Source organism: Castor canadensis, chromosome 1 (assembly GCF_047511655.1).
Source record: "Castor canadensis chromosome 1, mCasCan1.hap1v2, whole genome shotgun sequence".
Lineage (NCBI taxonomy): Eukaryota > Metazoa > Chordata > Mammalia > Rodentia > Castoridae > Castor > Castor canadensis.
The window spans coordinates 183,422,908-183,445,782 of NC_133386.1; the positions used below are offsets into that span (position 1 = coordinate 183,422,908).

The 22,875-nt window shown below is 42.0% G+C and overlaps 1 pseudogene; it reads right to left on the reverse strand.

Annotated features, from left to right (window-relative positions):
• Window positions 1-5,203: 5,203 nt before the first annotated feature.
• LOC141416490 (small nucleolar RNA SNORD22) lies at window positions 5,204-5,320 on the reverse strand (annotated as a pseudogene).
• Window positions 5,321-22,875: the final 17,555 nt, after the last annotated feature.

The following is a 22,875-nucleotide window of genomic DNA, read 5'->3' on the forward strand; positions in this document are numbered from 1 at the left end:
TGTCCACACTCCTAGTATTTTCCTCTCTGTCATCCGCCATCTGCCTGGGTGCTGGCCTATTGTTCACCAAGCTCTTCCTGCTTCTGGATGTCTGCTTTGTTGATGCCACTGCCCTCCCTATAGCCAGTTCCTTCTCATCGTCAGGTCTTGACTCAGATGTCACCTCTCAGTCAGGCCTCCCCCCACTAGAGCTTCAAGGAGCCCCTCCCCATTGATGTCTACAATGACACCGTTTTGTCACTTCTTTGCCTTAGTCGCTGGGCTAGGGCAGTCTTATTTATTTGCTTACTCCTTTATTGTGGGACATGGTTGGTGTCACTGCTGTGTCCCCAGTGCCAAGGGGAGTGTTGAGAGGATGACAGCTTGTGTAACACCCACTGCAACCGGCCATGGGTCTGTCTGTCTTGTCCCTCAAGCTGGAGGCAAGGACATAAGGCATGGACTCTTGGCACTGTAGACTGGGCTCACTTGCTTGCTATGCAACCTTAAGCAAGATTTTTTTCTTTCTGTAAGCCTCAGTTCTACCATTTGTAAAATGGGGACAATGTGTGCAGCCACCTCCTGAGGCTATTATGGGGAAGAGTGACAATGCTTAATAAAGCACCTGGCATTATTAACAAGTGCTTATTTATATCGTTCCATTCTCCTATTGTCTAATGTGCTTTCAAATGTCCTGAACTCTTCTTTTCCTTAAGCACTCTAGAACAATACTGTCCAATAGAAATTTCTTCAATAATTGAAATATTCTATGTCTCCACTGTCCAGTAATGCAGCCACTGGCACCTTGTGACTTCGAGCACTTGATATGTGGTTTGTTTGAGGGAGGAACTAATTTTAAAATTCTACATAATTTTTGTTAATTTAGTTAATTATTTTAGTTAATTTCAATTTACACTTAAATAATCACATGTGGCTAGCAGTTACCATTTGGGGTGGCACAGCTCCAGAAACTATGAACAGTGGGAAAACAAAGCTTTTAATGAAAAAAGATTGGGAGAATTTTAAATAAATGCAGTTATTAGTAAAAGGTTCTTTCAGATGTATACTCACTTTATGTAATTTGTCATATAAGAATATGTTTTATGGATGTTGATTCACTTACAAAATGTTTTGGTGTTTAAATATGTAAAAGTTCTTAATTTCCTTCCTGCTCTACCACTCTCTCCTTCCTCTATTTCTTCTACTCCAGTTGTTCTGCTTTTTGGAGGGACAAAAAGTTATTTATAAAAGCTACCCCTCTTTTTCACTCTCTTCTTCTGTTCCTCCTCCTCCTTCTTTAACCTTCCTCTGACTTCTTCACTCTAGTTGCTGTTTTCTTTGTTTCTTTTTTTTTTTTTCTTCCCTAGGTCCTTCTTTCTCTGGCAATAGCTGAGTGGATAATGAGGCTGACAGAAAGAAGCTGCCCTAGTTCATTTCTCTTCTGTTGTCTAAGGATGCCCTGCTTCAAGTGGCACTGTCCCAAGATTGCTGGGTGCTGAGAGAGGGCTGCCCCTGGGGGTCCATTGGATTTAGGAACAACAGAACAATGTGGGACACTGCAGTGGGAAAATCATGAATTTTTGACCTGAGAGGTTCTTTAGAGAGTGTCTGCTCCAAGTCTTTCATTTTACAAATAAGGAAATAAAACCCAGAGAGAGGAAGTGACTTAACCAAAACCCAGGACTCCTGACCCCAGTCCTTGCTTGTACCATAGCTCACAGTGGCTGGCCCACATATTTTTCCAATTCTTTTTCCTAAGAACAAAAGCAATTAAAACTCAACTGCATTAAACCAAACCAGACTTTCAGATTTTGTTTTTCAACTCTTGAGTCTTTTGGGTAGATCTAGGTTTTTGCAAAGAATTTTAGTCTTGATGCATGGGGGAAAAAACTAAAGACATCCTTTGATTTCATTGAAAGAATGACTATTCTATAAGCTTTAAAAATATTGCATCATTTTTAAAAATACTTACTATAAGAATGAAATTACAGAATATTGCCTAATTACTGTCATATATTTTATTCACTTGGTTTTTAGATAAAAGAAACTGCCTGAGTGTTGGTGGCAAGCTACTAACTGAAGCATAGCAAAGCATTTTTTCATATTGAACGTTCATCTGATATTGAAAATAAACTTTAACAAACAACATGCAAAATAGCCTATCTTATTTGAGTTCGCATGAGAGCACCTATTTTCCCTAGCTATTAGATAGCATTGTATTTAAATGTTGAGGTTTTTGCTTTGAGTCCTTGCTCTGGTGTTCACAGGCTGTTTGTAAGTCAGCTTGGGCAGCTGACTTAATCTTTCTGATTCTGTTTCTTCATCTTGTAAAATGGATTAACAAGAGTACCTACTTTAAAGAGCAGAGGTAAGAATTAAAGAGAATCTATGTAGCCAGGCACAGTGGCCCATGTCTATAGCCCCAGCTACTCTGCAGGCTGACACAGGAGAACTGCTTAACCCCAGGGGTTCAAGATCAGCCTGAACAACGTAGTGAGACCCGGTCTCATATGAAAAAAAAGAAGAGGGAGCATATATGTAAAATTCATAGTATGGTATCTGGCACATAGTAAATATTCAATAAGTTGTCATTATTATCATTTACTTATTAAATATGAGACATGTGAACTTTGCAAATTAAGTTCTATGCAAATAAAAATTATTTAAATTATATTGATATTTTGAAAGAAATTAAGTGTAAATTTCTTTTTTCTTTTGTCTGTGTTTTTCTTTCTTTTTTTTAAATTGTTTTATTATTCATATGTGCATACAAGGCTTGGGTCATTTCTCCCCTCTGCCCCCACCCCCTCCCTTACCACCCACTCGGCCCCCTCCCTCTCCCCCCCACCCCCTCAATACCCAGCAGAAACTATTTTGCCCTTATCTCTAATTTTGTTGAAGAGAGAGTATAAGCAATAATAGGAAGGAACAAGGGTTTTTGCTAGTTGAGATAAGGATAGCTATACAGGGAGTTGACTCACATTGATTTCCTGTGCATGGGTGTTACCTTCTAGGTTAATTCTTTTTTATCTCACCTTTTCTCTAGTTCCTGATCCCCTTCTCCTATTGGCCTCAGTTGCTTTTAAGGTATCTGCTTTAGTTTCTCTGCGTTAAGGGCAACAAATGCTAGCTAATTTTTTAGGTGTCTTACCTATCCTCACCCCTTCCTTGTGTGCTCTCGCTTTTATCATGTGCTCAAAGTCCAATCCCATTGTTGTGTTTGCCCTTGATCTAATGTCCACATATGAGGGAGAACATAATGATTTTTGGTCTTTTGGGCCAGGCTAACCTCACTCAGAATGATGTTCTCCAATTCCATCCATTTACCAGCGAATGATAACATTTCATTCTTCTTCATGGCTGCATAAAATTCCATTGTGTATAGATACCACATTTTCTTAATCCATTCGTCAGTGGTGGGGCATCTTGGCTGTTTCCATAACTTGGCTATTGTGAATAGTGCCGCAATAAACATGGGTGTGCAGGTGCCTCTGGAGTAACCTGTGTCACAGTCTTTGGGTATATCCCCAAAGTGGTATTGCTGGATCAAATGGTAGATCAATGTTTAAAGTAGCCTCCAGATTTTTTTCCAGAGTGGTTGTACTAGTTTACATTCCCACTAACAGTGTAAGAGGGTTCCTTTTTCCCCGCATCCTTGCCAACACCTGTTGGTGGTGGTGTTGGTAATGATGGCTATTCTAACAGGGGTGAGGTGGAATCTTAGCGTGGTTTTAATTTGCATTTCCTTTATTGCTAGAGATGGTGAGCATTTTTTCATGTGTTTTTTGGCCATTTGAATTTTTTCTTTTGAGAAAGTTCTGTTTAGTTCACTTGCCCATTTCTTTATTGGTTCATTAGTTTTGGGAGAATTTAGTTTTTTAAGTTCCCTATATATTCTGGTTATCAGTCCTTTGTCTGATGTATAGTTGGCAAATATTTTCTCCCACTCTGTGGGTGTTCTCTTCAGTTTAGAGACCATTTCTTTTGATGAACAGAAGCTTTTTAGCTTTATGAGGTCCCATTTATCTATGCTATTTCTTAGTTGCTGTGCTGCTGGGGTTTCGTTGAGAAAGTTCTTACCTATACCTACTAACTCCAGAGTATTTCCTACTCTTTCTTGTATCAACTTTAGAGTTTGTGGTCTGATATTAAGATCCTTGATCCATTTTGAGTTAATCTTGGTATAGGGTGATATACATGGATCTAGTTTCAGTTTTTTGCAGACTGCTAACCAGTTTTCCCAGCAGTTTTTGTTGAAGAGGCTGCTATTTCTCCATCGTATATTTTTAGCTCCTTTGTCAAAGACAAGTTGGTTATAGTTGTGTGGCTTCATATCTGGGTCCTCTGTTCTGTTCCGCTGGTCTTCATGTCTGTTTTTGTGACAGTACAATGCTGTTCTTTTTTTTTTTTTTTTGGTAGTACTGGGGTTTGAACTCAGGGCTTCACACTTGCTAGGCAGGTGCTCTACCACTTGAGCTACTCTGCCAGCCCCTAAGTATAAATTTCTTTAAAGAAATGTTTGAGGGCTGGAGGCCTTCCTCAAGTGATGAAGCACCTGACTAGCAAGTGTGAAATCCTGAGTTCAAACCCTAGTACCACCAAAAAGAAAGAGTTTGAAAATAAAAATGTAGAAAAAACAAAAATCACCTGTAATGTCACCATTTAAATACAACCACTGGCCTTTTCAATACAACCACAAAACAAACTAAGAAGTTTTGTTTTAGTCTTTCTTCTAAACACTGTAATTTTACCTTGTATATATTGTTCAAATATTGGGCCTCTGGCTGGCTGTGATGGCATGCACCTGTAGTCCCAGCTACTTGGGAGGACAATCACCCGTTTGAGGCCAGCCCAGACTACATAGAAATGTTTTATATTAAAAAATAATTAGTCTCCATCTTTAATATTATCTTCATGTTGTTTGTTAAACTCAGAACAAATCTGAAGCCCACCAAAGCAAGGTTATGGGAATTCATGGTCCTTTTTCTTATTGAAAGATCTTCCCTTCCCTCCCTTCCTCTTTCCTTTACTTCCTTCCTTCCTTAAGAAAAACAGCTTTCCTAGGAAGATGAAAATGACAGTATGCTCACTCAAGCAGCTGGCGTGTATAAGAAAGGGGCTGAAATTCCCTTTGTGATGTCCTCCAAGAGTTTACCTTGTTCTTTCTTCAAAGAAGAAGAAAATAGATAGCCACATACATTTCAACAATTGATGGTCCTTCCTGTTCCCAAGTACAGAGATTCTGACAGCTCCTTCTCCCCAGCCAGCCCCAGCGGGTTCATCTTTACAGAATCTGGGGTTAGGATAGAAGGTAAGCCATGTGAATATTTCTTTATTGGGATCTCCCCTTTCTTTTGATTTATATTACCTCTATATTTTTAAAGATCCCTGTAACTTTTTTTTTTTTGTGGTACTGGAGTTTGAACTCAGGACTTACATCTTGAGCCATTCCACTAGCCCTTTTTTGTGATGATTTTTTTCAAGATAGTGTCTCTTGCACTATTTTCCTGGGCTGGCTTTGAACCCTGATCCTCCTGATCTTTGCCTCCTGAGTAGCTAGGATTATAGGTGTGAGCCACTGGCACCTGCCTCTTACTTTTTATTTTTTACTTTCTGGTGGTACTGGGGCTTGAACTCAAGGCTTTGCACTTGCTAGGCAGGCATTCTACCATGACTCCAGCCCCAAACTTTTTTTTTAAAGAGAGGGTCTCATGTTGCCCAGGCTGGCCTGAAACTGGCTATATAGCCAAGGTTGGCCTTGAACTCCCCATCTTCTTGCCTCAGTTTTTAGAGTGTTGGGATTACAGGTATACACCACCACTCCTACCTTAATTTCAATTAACATTCTATTTGGAATAAGAAATCTGTGACTCAAACCCTGGTTGCACATTAGGATCAGGAAATCAGGAATACTTTAATAAAAAGTTCTAGAAGTGTGGCTGAGCAGTGGCCTGTTTTAAAGTACCCCCCCATTTTTTTTCTGATACTGGAGATTGGACCTAGAGTCTCCAGCATGTACTTTATCACTTGGGCGATGTCTCCAGCACCCCCCTCCTTTTTTTGTTTCTTTGGTGGTCCTAGGGATTGAACTCAGGGCCTTATGGCTGCTGGGCAGGTTCTCTCCTCTTGAGCCACTCTCCCAGCCCTGTATTTTGTATAACTTTGCTTGGGCTGGCCTTGAACTCTTAGTCCTTCTGCTGATTCTCCTGCTTCTACCTCCCAAGTAGCTAGGATTGCAGACATGTACCACCATGCCTCGCTTCCAAATATTTGTTTATGTAAACAAATAAACAATTATAATGATTTCCTATATCATTATTGAATATCATTCCTAAACACATGCTGGTTTAATTAAAAAATAAAAAAATTATTATTTTACTGCCAAAAATGCACAGCCTGAATCCAGTCATTAGGAAAATATCCAACAAACCCAAATAGGGAAACATCTTCAAGATACCTTGTCTGTATTCTTCAAAAATGCTAATGTCTTGAAAGACAAACTTAGAAACTTTTCCAGAGTAGAGGAAACTGAAAAGACATGGCAACTGAGCATAAAATGGAAAATGGGATTTTTCTCCTGTTACAGAATATTGAGATAATCTCAGAAATTGGAATAATGACTCATAGTTTGATGATAATCAAATAATCATCATCAATAAAGTAGTTTAGGGAGAGAAGAGTTTCGTATCTCAAATGATTCCAAACAATAAAGCAGTAAAATATCATTTGGGGAACCATCTGGGTGAAGGACGTAATTCTTGTTTCATTGTTGCAATTTTTTGTAAGCCTGAAATTACCTCAGAATAAATAAAAACAACTTTTACAAGGTCGTAAAAGGAATAAAATAGGGAAAAAAGTGCAATCTCCCCGCTTTTTTGTTTTTGCTAAAATAATCTATAGCTTTTTGGAGAGAGTTCAGAACCATCTTCCACACATGCTGGCAGAGGGTGTCCAGCAGAGGGCGGTGCAGCACTACAAAGACTAAATCACATCCCGTGGGTTTGGGGTAACACTACTTAAGCTGATTCTAGGGTGTTAACAATAGAATGAGGTATTGAGAATCTTAGAACTGAAGTTTATTCACATCTCAATTTGCACATGAGTGGACTGACACTCTCAGTGGAAAAACAACTTGCTCAAAGTCGTAGCCACAAGCAGCACAACCGCCTGGCACACCACAACCACAGCTGCCATTTCTTGAAGGCTTTACCTTGTGCTGGGCGCTACACTAGCACTTTTTAATCACCTTGCCACCACCTTTCAGTTCTGAAGTTGGAGTCTGATAAGTCAGTAACTTCTCTGGTGTCACTACAGACTGATACTCTGCCTGTGTCCACAGTAACGGCATTCTGTCCCATGATTTTGTGGGGGTACTTACCCCCCTTTTTTGGGTGGTACTGGTGTTTGAACTCAGGGCCTCACATTTGCTAGGCAAGTGTTCTACCACTTGAGCCATGCACCTAGACCTTATTGATTGAGGTGGGAGTCTTGCTAACTTTTTGCTTGGGCCTACCTCGAGCCTAGATTCTCTCAATCTGTGCCTCCTGAACAGCTAGGATTATAGCCACTGCACTCAGTTTGGGGAATTACTTTTAAAGAATCAGTCTCCTAGTAGGGAGGAAGAACATAGCCACCAAAAGAGAAATTAACGTCAGTGTCTCACAGCTACACCCCCACAGGCAGCCAGAGATTTGGTGAAAGAAGGTTGTTGGACTGAAGAAAGCAGAAAAGGAGGCTGCAGTGGGCAGTCAGTAGCCTATGAAAATGGACAGGTTTAGAGATGGTGAGAAAACAGAGTAGAGAAAAGGGGAAACAAAGCAGAAACTTGGTAAGGAGGGCCACGAGACTTCTAGCTCCACTACCCTGGGTCCCCTATAATGAACCCATCAGTTAGTTTTCTTAACTCCACTTCCAGAAACATCCAGGATCGCTTCACCTCTCTTATCTACTCCTACCTCTGGCTCTGATCACATAACTCCTCACTTTGATTCTTCTAAAACCTTCACACTGGTCCCATTGTTTATTTTCTCCTACTTTTCACAATTCATTCCACACACAACTGCCAGAGTTAGCCTTTAAAATATCTATCCCATAATGTCACTCTCTTATGAACATCTACCGCTTTCTACTGCACTTAGAATGAAGACAAAACGCCACTCTCGGCTCTGCTGGAACTGGCCCCTGCTCACCTCCCAGCCTCATCTCTTGCTATCTCCTCCTTCTGCCACACTGTCCTTTTCAGCCTGAGGACTGGTGGATCTTGTTCCCACCTCAGTGCCTTTGCACATGCTGCTCCTTTTGTCTGGAATGCACTGCTTTCCAGTCCCCAGATGGTCGACCCCTTTTTTTTCACTCAGGTCTTCCCTAAATGTGGCTCCACGGAGAGGACTTACCACCATCAGGTCTAGGGTGGCTCCACTCCTTTCCATCACTGCATCCTGCTTTGTTCAAGCTATTATGAGTGCTGTTGCTGGCACAGTGCAACCCTTATTAGTATCTGAAACTATCTCCTTCACATGTGTGCTTGTTTACTGTCTACCTTTTCCCCTTTAGAAGGTATGCTTCCTGAAGATAGCATCTTTTTTTCTTCCTTTGTTGTTGTGATGGATAGGGGTACATTGTGGCATTTACACAGGTTCTTACAATGTATCAAATATATCCTACACTAATTCACATCCTCAACCACTCTCCTTCATCCTCCACCCCTCAACCCCTGGGGAAGTTTCAACAGGTGTCACTTTTGCATTTACATACAGGTGTACACATTTTTTGCACCGTATTCACCTCCTACTCCCTTTCCCTGCCACCTCCCTCCTCCCACTGTTGTCATCCTCCTTCCCTGGGCAGGACTTGTTCTGCCGTCCTGTTCTACAATTTTGTAGAAGAAAAGAGAAAAGAGGAAATGAAAAACATGACATTTTAGCCTGTTTGAGAAAAAGATAGCTACATAGAGAGTTTCCTTATGATATTTCCATGTGTATATATATATTATAATCCCAATTGGTTTATTCCTTCTAATTTTTGAAGATAGGCTCTTGTTCATCACACCAGTGCCCAGAGCTGAGAGTACAGCAATGGAGTCACTGATGGGTTTTGATTCTTTCCTCTCTCCCTCTCTCCTTCCCTTCTTCACTCCCTTCCTCCCTCCCTCTTGTACTTGGGATTGAACCCAATACCTCTCACAGGTGATCTACCACTTGAGCCACACCATCCGCCCCTTTTTGCTTTGATTATTTTTTGAGATAGGGTCTCACTTTATGCTTAGGCCCACATACTTTTTTCTATTTATGTTTCCTGTGTAGCAGGGATGACAGACACTCACTACCATGCCCAGCTTTTATTGGTTAAGATGGGATCTTGTGAACTTTTTGCCCAGACTGGCTTTAAACCGTGATTCTTCCAATTTCCACCTTCCAGGTAGCTAGGATTATAGGCCAGAGCCACCATGCCTGGCCTTTGTATGTTGTTTTTGAGATGAGGTCTTTGCTGCTAACTTTACTTGGCTTTAAACTTACCATTCTCCTGTCTCCACTTCCTGAGTGCTGGGATTACACGTGTGCTGCACACCACGTCCAGCACTTTTTTTAGTTCTTCTTCTCAGGACTGGGGATTGAACTCAGTACTTGAGCTTGCTAGTTAAGCATTTTACCACTTGAGCCACGTCCCTGGCCCTCTCTATTTTTAAACTAAATAAAATTTCTACTTTGACCATATAACAACAAAAGTTATGACTCATGCTTCTGTAGACCCTTCAGTTGAACATCTCAGTAAGCGAGCTGGAATGTGCCCCAGCAGTGGCAGGGTCTGAAAGACACCTGAAAGTGGAGTCAGATAGGCTGGGGTTTCAGCTTGTCCTGGTTTGTGGGTGACAGCATTTGAGTCAGTCTTTAAGGACTTAAGTCACAGGACTTAAAAGTCTTAGCCCCAGAAGGGACCCAGTCCCTTTTCATTTTACAGTTAAAGAAAAAAATAGAGTAGAGAAGAGAAGTGACTTGCCCAAGGCCTAGAGGCCAGAAGAGCTCCCTCTGTCTCACAGAGACTTTACCTTTCTGAGTTAGGGGTCCTGGAAAATGCAGAGACAAAGTCTTTTGCATGGGATCTTGTAAATACTGTGAAAGGGCTTTGCAAACCATGCAACAATGGGGCTCACATGATATTTTATTACCACTTGCCATATCTGCCAGCTTAGCATTAGCTTTGAACCAGATTTATTATGACAAATTTTATTCAGTGTCTGCAAATGCAGGTCTTGCTCTGGGCACTGGAGACTGCAGAGAACACAGCACTTGCAATTTCTACCCTACTGGTGCTCATATGCTGGTGAAGTGTGTGCACACACGTGTGCTCTCTGATGACAAATGCTATAGAGAAAGTGAGGCAGGGAAGAGGAACAGGGAGTTGTCAGGGGTCGGGGAGGGCTGACTGGTAAATAGGGGACTCAAGGACGGTTCTCAGAGAAAGTCACCCAGATTCTGGGCTGCACTTAGTTAGTATGGTGAAATATCAGCTCTTGGGGAGCAGAGTCTTGAAGGAAAGGCTGATAATGTGAGGGCTTGTGTTGATGACCATCGACCCTGTGGCTGCAGAAAAGAAACCTCCACATCACTGTTTTAGAATACCAGATAGAACTTCCTGCTTCCTTCTTGAAAACTCAACCCAAGCCAAAATTTTGGAGGTTAGCAGAAATAATTTGTACAAAGACTCATCCTCAAGTAGCCTACTTCTGTTTAGCTTACTATGGTTGCCCAGGCTAGCCTCAAAGTCATGATCGTCATGTTTCTTCTCCCCACACTAGCTTCAAGTCTTCTTTGAGTAGCTTAAGAAGGAGGCAGGGAGCCAGGCGCTATGGTTCATGCCTATAATCCTAGCTATTCAGGTGGCAGAGATCAGGAGAATCGAGGTTCAAAGTCAGCCCCAAGCAATAGTTTGCAAGACTCTATCTCGAAAAAAACCCATCACAAAAAAAGGGCTGATGGAGTGGCTCAAGCAGGAAGACTGCCTGCTTAGCAAGTGTGAGGCCCTGAGTTCAAACCCTAGTACCACCAAAAAGAAAGAGAGAGGAAAAAAAAGGAGGCAAGGTCCAACCTTGGTTGAACCCTACTATGTGCTAAGTGCATTGTTAGCTTCTCCATAACTGGTCCCATTTTACCCTCAATGATACAAGGGAAGTATTATTGTTCCCATTTCATAGATGAGGCACACGAGGCTCAGAGTGGCCCTGTGACTTGCCCAACATCAGCACAGCTGGGAAGTGACAGATCAGAGATTCAAACCCAGGATGGCCTGGGCCCTATCCTGAACTCATCTCTGTGTCATCTTCCACTTCTGTGGACAAAGAGCTGGAGTAGTTTTGAAAGCTTCTACTGAAACCTTTACCAGAAGGAAATTCAGAAATTTCACAGTCCAGCTTCTTCATTTTACAAATCACATGAGCTGGTAGCCACGGAGTGGACGTTGGTTCCTGCCTTTGCAGGTTAGATGTGAAGTTACTTTCCTGAGGTTGCACAGCAGGTTAGCAGCAAGACTTCCAGATCCCTGCCCTGATTCACTTAAGGGTTAGAGGTCAATGCTTATAGGTCAATGACACAAAGAAGAACTGTCAGGCCTACAGAGGATCTGATGCCCACTTCACCAGACTCTCTGGGCAGGAGGGGAATGTGAAGAAGGTCTAGAAGCCCTGTCCTCTTCAGCTCCAGCTGAGGGGAGCAGGAGAAAATCTCTCTGGATGATTTTCATTCAGACTTATTGTAAAGCAGTATTTATTCACCACCACTGACTGGGTGCCAGACACTGGGGATAAAGAAGTGAATGCCTGAACAAGGTCCAATCTCAGCCCTCTAGATGCTGGCAGGTTATTGAGTGGGACAGATAAGCAAGCAGACACTGGCAGTCCCACCACTTGGGTCAGCAGAAGGTTGAGTGATGTCTCCCATGCTGCAGGACTGATTGCTTCTGAGATGTCTTCACATGGTTGTGTTTCTGGCAGAAATTGCCTGAAAATCTCCACTCCTGTGTTTGTCAATGATGATTTAAAGCTTCCATAAAAAATGATTATTTCAGGGTAATAGTGGGGGTGGCTGGAGTAAAAGGGCCAAAAGCAAATTGTGAAGAACTGAGGGGGTGGTGCTGAATTCTCACTCACCCTGCATCTGTCACACTGGATTTGTTTTTCAAGTGCTTTGCTGTGAGAGGCAGAGTGGTGGTGGGCACTTGGAGTTGTTGTCTAGTTTCCACATTTACCGGATGAACCTAAATATCAAGAATAATGAACAGTAACTAACAGAAAATGAGCCTAAATGTAGGGTGGGGCTACAACCTGGGGTAGCAGCTTGTATGACACGCCCACACAGTTCCTGCTCTGGGGGCGGAGCTAAAGCTTGGGGCGGGACTAAACCAGAAGAGGTGTGGTTGCATTTAATTTTCCCAGTACCCCATTATTGTCTTTCCTGTTTCAAGGGTGAGAAGGCGAAGGCTCTGGGATCCTCAAGTTCACACAGCCAGTGAAAACTAGAATTCAAATCCTTCCGGGCTCCATTTCCCCATCTGTGTGTTGGGGGTGTGTGAAGAATTCCTTCCTTCTATTTCAATGAGAAATTGCCACATGGCGGAGGAGGGGAGCGTGGGAGGGGTGCTGGCAATTTCCGTTTGTTGGAGGGAAGGCCCTCTATTACAAGCTGTCTCCCTTTGTCCGGGAAATTCGCAAGGATGGGCCTTTCTGCAAACATGAGGCAAATCCCCACCCATTGTCCTTGGGGACAAGGGTGGGGTCACCTCATTCCCCACGCAGATGCTGTGGACTGCACCATGAGTGCTCTTCGGTGACTGTGAAGAGTGCCTTTTCCGTGGATCTTCACCCGTGGCGGGGGGCGGGGGGGGGGGAGTTGGGGAGAAATAGTATTTCTGGGGGAAGAAGCCAGGGGGACAGTTGGCAGCTGCCTGGGAAGTTATTGAAGATTGAGTAATGGAGGCTTGTGACTGCCTCCTCTGAGCTATCCAGTCACCCACTCATCGCCAAAGCTCTGAGACGCTTTGTGAATACACTGATGAGTTACCCACCTCCAGATGAATTTTGTTGAAACAGGGCAGTTAAGATTGAAAGTGACTGTTGGAACCCACCTGGGGTCTTGATATCATGATGGTACTATCATGGAGGAGAAACACTTTTGGAAGAATAGGAGACTCTGAACAGTATTAATATTTGGGTATTTTCAAATCAAGATCAAGTGGGAGATAAGATTAATTTATAGTTAGAGACTAGAATCAGGGAATGCAGTCTTAGAGATCTGTAGAGACTATCTTTAAAATTTGAATTTAAATGACTTTAGGTGGGGATTGCAAACTTTCTTGGTTCACACCAGCTCCCTATGCACCCCATCTGATTCACGTGTTTATCAGCCATCTGTCCAACCCCTGTAGCTATCTGGGTTTTCTATCCTAACAGTGGGTGTCTCCAACCCTTGAGGGTTTATTTATTCAAGCATTAATGAGCCAAAAGTGGATTTGATATAGTTTTAAATTTTTGAAACTTTCTCAGTGTAATGGCATAGTAATAGTGAATTTTATTGATGATCTTTATTGATCATAATAACAATTGATGATAAAAAATGGTGATTAAGCTGTCATTCATTTCCATTCATTCCACATGTGTTGAGAGCTGCTGTGTGCCAGACACTTATTCTAGGTCTTGAGAATACAGCAGTGAAGAAGACAGTCAAAAATGGACCTAGAACTCCAGTGTGGGTAGTGGGAAATCAATCATCATTGTCAGATGGTGGAAGTGCTAAGGAGGAAAAGTGAGAAAGGGATGTTTCACAAAAATTATGGAAGGCCATTTTCTTTGACTGAGTTTCTTCTTGAATTAGGCCCCAACAGCTCAGACCAAACAAAAATTGAGTTGCTCAAGTTAAATGCTACATAACAAAATTGAAATTTTAAGGAAGCAGATAAATTCCCAAACAGACTAGTTTTTACTAAAAGCAGGAGATTCTAGTCTACCTGAGTCAGGGCAATAAGGAAGGCCCCTCTTATTACAAAAAAAAAGTAAACTGATGTTAACCAATCAGGGTTTTTTTTTTTGGTGGGGGAGAGGTGTTAGGGATTGAACGGGGTGGGGGGCTTTGTGCAAACCCTTTCTACCAGTGAGCTACATCCCCAGCTCCAGTTTTGTTTTGTTTTTTGGTCCCATTTCCTTGTTCCCACCTTACAAAGTCTACTGTTCTATCAACTTAAATATTAATAATGAAAGACAGGACTATAAAATAGGTACAATGTATGTATGGGGAGGTACTAGTAGGTGGGGGTAAGTGTGAATGAAGGAGATTAAGGTGAGGGTTTATGGTTGATGGACTTCATATACCTAGAACTAAAAAACCTCTTGCAATTGCTTTAAGTGGGGAGGGGAGGGGGTTAAGGGGGAGAAATGATGGGGGTGATCTAACCAATGTACAATATAAGCCTAATTGGAATTGTCACTATGAATCCCCTCCATATAACAAATATATTCTAATAAAAAATTATAAGAAAAAGAAAAAACCCTACTGTTCTGCCATGTCCTTCCCGTGGGAGCTTTCATTCTATTTTATAGAATAGGAGCTTCACTGCTTCATGTATTGCAAATAAAAGCAGTTAGATCTATAAAATTGGGTCAATTAAAAAGAAATTCAACCTATAAATAAAATTGTCATTTTGTCTTTTGATGGGAAATAGGAAATGTTGGAGGAGGAGTGGTAAAAGAGTTGGCTTTGCTGAAAAAATGAATATTTAGTAAAATCTTGAATTAAGTGAGAGAGCTGGCTGTATGGCTAACTGGGTCAGAAGAGCTCTAGGCACAGAAAACAGCAAGTACAAAGGTCCTGAAATGGACCAGGTCTCGGGTGTTGAAGGGGAGACCTATCAACATGCCAAGCGCTATTCTACACTTTCTCACTCCTGTGAGGGAGGAGCTGTTATTGCTGTACTTACAGATGGGCTAACCATAGCCAGGGAGGCTACGAAACTTGCTCCAGGTTATATAAGAAGCAGAAGCAGGCTTCTAACTCAAGCTGAGTTTGTGTCCTTAAATACTAAGTTATTAAATCATTACAGAACTGATATCATTGGCCTGGGTAGACCCAGGTACCAAAGACTTACACCTCCAGCTCCAAGTGAACTTTCCAAACCCTGGAGGAAAACCCTGGGTGTGGTGGTAGGAGAGGGAGTGACTCAGGCCTTGGCTGGCTTCCTGCTGAGTCACTGCTTCTGGGCTGAGGAGGAAGGCCAGGGGTGCTCACCCCTCATCTCCTCACAGTGGCAGGTTCCTGCGTTTGGGGGAGATGCCTGGCCACAGGCTTTAACCGCACACTGACAGTGGATGATTTTGCCTGACTTTCCTAACAGTTCAGTTGCAAAATCGTGGGTGGGCTGTATTTCCTAATGTGGTCCCACAGTCAGCAAGAAGGAACAGCCATGGAATCTGACTTTCTGCTCAACCTAGCACTTCATCCCTCTAACATGTCCTGGATGGACATATTCTGTCCCTTGTCAGGCTGGCTCTTTGCCATCTCAGGTGGAATGATTCAAGAACAGTCATGAGCTTGGCATGCCAGGACAAAGGTAGGTAGGATCCAAAGGGGAGGCACTCATATCACCCAGGGCTCGTGATGCTCAGCCTACACACATTCATACATACAGAGGGCTAGGAATGGGTAAGTGCTACAGCGTGTATACAGGTTTGGTAAGTCTTCAAAACATGAATCTCATGAGTAATAACTATAGTTAACAGGTATTGAGCACTTCAGCCGTGCCAAACAGTATTATAAGCACTTAACATGATTTATTTCATTTCCATAACCCTCATAACACCTTACAAGGGATGAACCTCCCATTTTATAGATAAGAAAATGAAGTTACACAGATGTCACAGCTAGGAAAGGGCCAAAAGGATAACAGGGACAAAATTCTGGAGTCAGGAGAATGGAGGCTAGATTTAGGGAGCTATGAGGGCTAGGGTGAGAGATGGAGGAGGAGTTATAGTGAGAGATGAGACTGGAGGGGACAGCACTGACTGACTATAGCATTTGATCATGAATTGATAGATGGTAGAGAAAGAGTCACTGAATTTTTTTTTTTTTCTCTTAGCTGGGTGCTCTTGGCTCACATCTGTAATCTTAGCTACTCCTTAGGAGGCTGATATCAGGAGGATCTCAGTTTGAGGCCAACCCAGACCAGGAAGATGGTTTGAGAGACCCCCCCCCTCCATCTTCAAAATTACCAGAGCAAAATGGACTGGAGGTATGGCTCAAGTGTTAGCGTGCCTACTTTGTTTTTATTTATTTATTTATTTTCTTTTATTATTCATATGTGCATACAAGGCTTGGTTCATTTCTCCCCCCTGCCCCCACCCCCTCCCTTACCACCCACTCCGCCCCCTCCCTCTCCCCCCAACCCCCTCAAAACCCAGCAGAAACTATTTTGCCCTTATTTCTAATTTTGTTGTAGAGAGTATAAGCAATAATAGGAAGGAACAAAGGTTTTTGCTGGTTGAGATAAGGATAGCAATACATTGACAATACATTGACTCACATTGATTTCCTGTGCATGGGTGTTACCTTCTAGGTTAATTCTTTTTGATCTAACCTTTTCTCTAGTTCCTGTTCCCCTTTTCCTATTGGCCTCAGTTGCTTTTAAGGTATCTACTTTAGTTTCTCTGCGTTAAGGGCAACAAATGCTAGCTAAATTTTTAGGTGTCTTACCTATCCTCACCCCTTCCTTGTGTGCTCTCGCTTTTATCGTGTGCTCATAGTCCAATCCCATTGTTGTGTTTGCCCTTGATCTAATGTCCACATATGAGGGAGAACATATGATTTTTGGTCTTTTGGGCCAGGCTAACCTCACTCAGAATGATGTTCTCCAATTCCATCCATTTACCAGCGAATGATAACATTTCATTCTTCTTCATGGCTGCATAAAATTCCATTGTGTATAGATACCACATTTTTTTTATCCATTCGTCAGTGGTGGGGCAATCTTGGCTGTTTCCATAACTTGGCTATTGTGAAGAGTGCTGCAATAAACATGGGTGTGCAGGTGCCTCTGGAGTAACCTGTGTCACAGTGTTTTGGGTGTATCCCCAAGAGTGGTATTGCTGGATCAAATGGTAGATCGATGTCTAGCTTTTTAAGTAGCCTCCAAATATTTTTCCAGAGTGTTTGTACTAGTCTACATCCCCACCAACAGTGTAAGAGGGTTCCTTTTTCCCCACATCCTCACCAACACCTGTTGTTGGTGGTGTTGCTGATGATGGCTATTCTAACAGGGGTGAGGTGGAATCTTAGTGTGGTTTTAATTTGCATTTCCTTTATTGCTAGAGATAGTGAGCATTTTTTCATGTGTGTTTTGGCCATTTGAATTTCTTCTTTTGAGAAAGTTCTGTTTAGTTCACATGCCCATTTCTTTATTGGTTCATTAGTTTTGGGAGAATTTAGTTTTTTAAGTTCCCTATATATTCTGGTTATCAGTCCTTTGTCTGATGTATAGTTGACAAATATTTTCTCCCACTCTGTGGGTGTTCTCTTCAGTTTAGAGACCATTTCTTTTGATGAACAGAAGCTTTTTAGCTTTATGAGGTTCCATTTATCTATGCTATCTCTTAGTTGCTGTGCTGCTGGGGTTTCATTGAGAAAGTTCTTACCTATACCTACTAACTCCAGAGTATTTCCTACTCTTTCCTGTACCAACTTTAGAGTTTGGGGTCTGATATTAAGATCCTTGATCCGTTTTGAGTTAATCTTGGTATAGGGTGATATACATGGATCTAGTTTTAGTTTTTTACAGACTGCTAACCAGTTTTCCCAGCAGTTTTTGTTGAAGAGGCTGCTATTTGTCCATCGTATATTTTTAGCTCCTTTGTCAAAGATAAGTTGGTTATAGTTGTGTGGCTTCATATCCGGGTCCTCTGTTCTGTTCCACTGGTCTTCATGTCTGTTTTTGTGCCAGTACCATGCTGTTTTTCTTGTTATTGCTTTGTAATATAGTTTGAAGTCGGGTATCGTGATACCTCCTGCATTGTTCTTTTGACTGAGTATTGCCTTGGCTATTCGTGGCCTCTTGTGTTTCCATATAAATGTAACAGTAGATTTTTCAATTAGAGTGCCTACTTTGTAAGTGAGTTCAAATGCCAATCCCACCAAGAAAATCTTTTTTTTTTTTTGTTGGTGCTAGGGATTGAACCCAGGACTTGTACATACTAAACACACCCTTTATTGAACAAAGAAACCTCTTGTAATAGTTTTAAGTGGGGATGCTGGTGGCTGACGCTTGTAATCCTAGCTACTCAGGATTGCAGTTCGAAGCCAGCCCCAGCTGACTTCATGACTTCTTGAAAAAACCCTTCACAAATAAAGGGCTGGAGGAGTGACTCAAGGTATAGGCTCCGAGTTCAAATCCCAGTACTGCAAAAAACAAAACAACAAAAAAAACCCACTTCTTCTAAAGTGAGAAAAAAAAAAAGACACATTTTACCTCTGAGCTTTTTAAAAAACCTTGAGTTTTTAAGATTTAAATTTTTTATTTTAAGAGATAGGGACCTACTATGTTGCCTAGGCTGACCTCAAGTTCCTAGGCTTAAGTAATCCTCCTGTCTCAGGCTCCTGAGCAGCTGGGACTAGAGGCTCGTGCCATTGCGCCCAGGCCTCACGCTTGCCAGGCAGGTGCTCTACCACTGGAGCCAACCCACCACTGAAGATTTGTGAGCATATTGCTTCCCAGTGCCTCAGATCTGGATCTGCGCTGGTTTGGTTTCAGATTGTCTTGGAGAATGAATAGTGGAACTGAGCAAAGACAGTAGAAAAAAACTCAGACTCTGTGTGGCAAGGAGACCTCTCATTTGCTCCTTGCTCACTAAGAACCCTCTGTATTTGCTGAAATTCTGCTCTAGCACATCCTTAATAAGAAATGTATGTTCCAGCAAATATCCTGACAGGTGCTATCCACAGCGAGACTGTGCTCTCCTTTCGCTTCTCCTGATTCAACTCACTTTTCCTCTCTTTCACCCCCTTGTTCCCCAATTCTGATATGCACATTAGTTGTTTCTGTCTGGCTAACATTTCCCCTTTTTTGGTAAAACTTCTCTTCATCCATATTATAAGATCTGGTGAGGTTGCTTCACAATCCTTTCTTGTCATGTACACCATTAATTATCAACTTAGTCTCTCTCCTTCCTGGCTTAATTAACTCCAGTTTTGCTCAGTTTGACCACATGGTCTGCCTCAGGCAACAGATAGTTATATATCTAAGCCAATTATGACAACCCTGTTTCCTACTTTCCCAGCTTCCCTTGCAGCTTTGCTAATAAGACCTAATGGAAAGTAGGCTGTGGGGCTTCTAAGAAAGCTTTTGATTTTCCTCCTTCCCTTCTGCCCAACTTAAACAGTCATAATGGCTACAACTCTCCATGACTGGAAGGATATGAACTGAAACTCGTCACCAGCCATAATTTGCCTACTGAAAAGTGAGCATGATCCAACGCAGAGCAAGGAAAGAAAAATAGGTTGAGGCCTTGAGTGCCTAGATCTATTCATATGTAAAATTAATGTCACTCCTGGGATTCCAAGTGATGTCAGCAATACATGCCTTTGTCCTCCAATGCTTCCCCTATTTGCAAGCAAAGGAGTCTAATACTCCGAGGCCTGGGTTTTCTATATTGACAGTGAATGTTTGTTTAGCAAGGCCCCCAACCTTCCTTTACCTGTGACACTTGTGACCTTGACTGGCTGTGAGGATGGACTGGGTGGGGGTGGAGTTTCAGGAATATATGCATGCACCTGCCTGTCCTCACCTCAGCAACTCTCCTTCCAAGATATCTCCTTACTGTCCTCTTGGTCAAAAACTGACCCAAGGGAATGAGGAATGAGGAAACCCAGGATGTCACCACATACCAAGGCCACTTCAATTCCACAATGTCCTTACAAGGCCCGCACAACATCTATGTTTGAGAAACTCTAGGGTTAAGAAATGGGAATCAAAGAAAAACTAGCAGAGGAGGCTGATGTGGGATTTGTTTGATCTGGGAGGAACTTTAGGTACGAACCCATTCTCTCATTCATTCATGTGATGGTTTTGTTGAACATTTACTTTGTGGCAGACTCTAAAATGGTCCCTGCCTTCTCTGTATGTAGGTGAGGAAACATGGAGTATCATCTAAGAAAGGTAGAAAAGAAACTCAGTAGTCTCTATCTTCCCTCAGGTTTCTCAAAGGTTATGCCCTTGAAAATAAAAGAGCTGAGCTCCAGATTGGCAATGAGAGCAGTACTATTGGCCAGATGTGGGATGTTAACATAGTGTGTCACATTGGGATTTGGAGACTCCTTTCCTGGAAGTCTTCAGAAATAAAAACCTAAATCATCCACTCATGTTTAACAGGAAGCCCACGGAGTAATGTATGAAGCAAGGGCTGCTGAGTGACTGGACTTAGGTCTGAATCCTGTTCCTTTCTTGAAATGTGTGAAGTTGGACAAACTGTTGAACCTGAGTCTCAGTTTCCTTAGGGTTGTTGTGGACATTTCATGGAGATGAGAATACTATAACATTTATTGAGAGCTTAATATCTTCTGATTGAGCTAAATTCTCTGTGTGTATTAATTAATTTAATCCTCACAATATCTGAAGGACCTTACTGGTCTGCTGCAGGCCTGGCTTTGAACCCAGAGATCTGGCTCTGGAGTCTGTGCTGGTACCCAGATCATTTACTCCAGCCCCACTGGTAAAATGGGGATGATTCACTCATTTTATTTATTTAAGCAATTATTTGTTGGCAGTACTGGGGCTTGAACGCAGGACCTCAAGCTTGCTAAGTAGGTGCTCTCTTACTTAAGCAATATCCCCAGCCCTTTTGTGCTTTAGTTGTTTTTCAGATAGGGTCTTGTGTTTTTGTCTAGGGCTGGCATCAGTCCGTAATCCTCTACTTATGCCTCCCATAGTGCTAAGGTCAGAGGTCTGTGCCATCATGCCTAGCTTGTTGGTTCAGATGGGGTCTTGATAATTTTTTTTGTCTGGTCTGGCCTCAAACCTTTATAGGTGTAAACCACTGCATTTAGCAACTCACTCATTTTAGATTTGGCCATCGTTAATCAAGAAAATAAATTCAATAGTCATTTTGTTGGTACAAAGATGCTTTTATCACTCATCTGTAGTGAGAGGAGATAGGGAAACGATAAAATACATGGACTCTGGAGCCAGACTGCCCTGGTTCAAACTGATTTCTGACTCATTAGCTGTGTGACTTGAGTTATCACAAGCAAGTTATTTAACTTTTCTCTCCTTGCCTTGATTTTCTTATCTGTAAAATGGAGCTGATAACACTCTTAGAGTTTGGGGAGGATTGAGTTAATGCAATAGACTTAGAATGGCACCTGGTGCATGGTAAGTGCTCTCTAAATGCTGCCTATGATTCCCTTCCTAAAGGAGTGCTCCTTCCGGATCTTAATTATGTTGTTCCTCCCTGATCATCACCCTCATAAAACCCTGTATCTTCCCTGAGTAGCGCAGAGGACGATTTTTAATCACATGAGAGTGACCATCTCACAGGGTTACTATGATGGTTGAGGAAGACAATGTGAGGAAAACACAAAGGGTGGTTTGGCTCTTGGCAAGTGTGAGTTATTATTATTACTATTACATTGAATTCCTTCCTGGGTTAAAACCTCTGACATATTTATATTATTAGTGATTTCACCAAATCTAAGACACATCATTTGTAACTTACACCATTATTGATGTATTTCTAAGAAGTAGAAAAACTGTGACACAAAGCTTTCCTATCACTCAGAAATTTCATGCTGTGCATACTGAAAGGGCTCCTTTAAGTCTTATTGAGACATAGATTTTTTATCATCTATCAAATGGCTGTGTTTCCTTGCCTTTTTTTTTAGTACACGATAACTTTCATTTTAGTGCCAAATCAGCATGGAAGTTTCTTGAAGTCATGTAAATGGCAATTAAACTCAACACCTGTGAACCAACAGTGCACATGCCTCAAGGGAAAGGATGACAAGAGGGAAAGCCTGACCAGGTTTGTGCACCTGCAGACACATGCATGACTGTCACCTGGCTGTCAGCAATTTGAGATACCACACATTGATTTACACATCCATGTAAAAATGTGAAAAAAGTGTTTTAAAATTTAAATGTTCCCCTCCAACGGGTGTGTGGTTCCCTCCCTATTTGACATGGCAAATGCTACCATGGTTTAAATCAAATTTGTAAATTTGTTTAGATTTTCCTTCTAAGTAATGACTTTATCTCTCATATTTAGCTTTGTGTCAGTTAAACCAGTTTGCTGCTATATCAGATAAACCTTAAAACTTCCTCAGTGAATACTGTAAAGGGTTCTCTCTTGCTCACATAAACCCCAAGTCAATAAGTTCCTCCATGGCAACAAGGGCCCTACATAGTCATTCAGGGATCCAGACACATTAAGATTTTACCAGTTTCAACCGGTCATTTCAAGGGTTGCCATAAGAGTGAATGGTTTTGAACCATGGCTGGAAATAGCCTGCACAGAACACTTGCTTACATTCCACTCTGAGAGCTTGTGCATAGGTCTCATCTAACTGCAAGGAAGGCTGGGAAATGTAGTCTAGCACAGTCCTCAGAAAGAAATGGAAATGGGTTCTGTAGCAGGTAGCTATTTCTGCTCCAAACTTTATAGAAGAGTTCAAGCTCTGTGATGATGGGCATGCTGGATAAGTTGATTTGTGTCACTCTCACAACACCACCATGAGTGGATATTGTCTTTCTTTTACAGATTAAGAAACCAAGGCTCAAAGAGGTGAGATGACTTGCCCAAAGACATGTAGTTCTCCAGTCATGGCATCATGGTTCAGCCCTGGTCTGTCTATCCTTTTCCCATTACATCCATTC